Here is a 1,492-nt window from a genome sequence, read left to right as displayed (position 1 = left end):
AAAACTAGCTCGGGAACTTTTTGTTATATATATATATATATATATATATATTATATATATATATATATACACATATATATTTGTATGTACAAACACATGCGCGAGCGCATGTATGTCTGCGTATGAGATGTTTTGGTATTCAGAAAGCCCAAAAGGCAGGTAAGGCTATATAAGTGCTATGGAAGGACCGCTATTATACTCACGATTTTATAATAGTGAGAGTCAGGTGTCTCATGTGGGTCGTGCGTGAGCGTGTATATCTTAAATAAAATGAGATAACATGGCCAAGGCAGTGTGATATTATATTTCTAGGTTATTTATGAAGAGAAACGTAGCCTCACAGCTGTTTCAGCGAGTTTCCATAGAAGGAAATAGTAGAAGTCATTTTGTAAGAAATTATTTTGGAATAGGAGAGGTACAGAATGTTTAAAGGGAAATATGTGAGTAAAAATATATGTTGAGTGTTAAAGTTGCTGTTCCATTATCCAAGGAATCTGCTGTGTAGAATGGGTAAAGAGGTATCCTGTCCATGGTATGTAAATTCCGATAGGAGTTCACATTTATCTTATTTCAAATGGAGAGTGTGCAGATATTAATTCCATGTACTGTTCGTTCAACAGGACCTTGTAGTGTAAATGAAATTTGAGAATATACTGGTATAGGGAAGTATTAAATTCTTATCTCTTTGTTCTATCCCTCCCCTATTCCTTTTATCTACTGATAGCTTTCCTCTCTCCACCCCACACAATATCTTAACTACCATCTAGCACTCTTTTTTCCTTTTCTCTTTCTCTCTGCCCTTTCCACCCCTAATCCTTTTCACTGATGTCATTTATTCTTATTTCTAACATACTTCTTTATGCTCTTCTCTCTATTTACTTCCACATACCATTATATTCTCACACTATCCATTTGAAATAACAAAATATGAACTTTTATCAAAATTTACATACCATAGACAAGATGCCTCTTTACCCATACTAGACAGCAGATTCCTTAGATAATAAAACAGGAACTTTAACACCCAACATATATTTTTACTCACATATTTCCCTTTAAAATTCCTTGGATAATGGAACGGAAGCTTTCACATCCAACATATATTTTTATTCTCATATTTCCCTTTATACTTCCTTTATATCTCCCTTTCCAAAATAACCTCTTATATAATGAACTCTATTTCCTTCTATTAAAACTCTCTTATATAGTCTCTGATGATGAGATATCTTTTATATCCCTGAAACAGCTGAAAGACCACTTTTTTATAAATGTGCTAGAAATATCACACTGCTTTGGCCTCGTTATCTCATTTTATTTAACCCATATATATATATATATATATGGGAGAATTTACAAAAAAAAAACCAACAGACGAAGACAGGTGGTGTAAACAACAAATGGATGTATTAGTTTAACGCTCGGGAATAGAGAAAGTCTTTGATGTTTCGAGCCTACGCTCTTCAACTGATAGGAACACAGAAAGAAATAAGGA

Source organism: Octopus bimaculoides, chromosome 2 (genome assembly GCF_001194135.2).
Source record: "Octopus bimaculoides isolate UCB-OBI-ISO-001 chromosome 2, ASM119413v2, whole genome shotgun sequence".
Taxonomy (NCBI): Eukaryota; Metazoa; Mollusca; class Cephalopoda; order Octopoda; family Octopodidae; genus Octopus; species Octopus bimaculoides.
The sequence above is the reverse complement of the archived record's forward strand: the minus strand, read 5'-3'. Positions refer to the sequence as shown.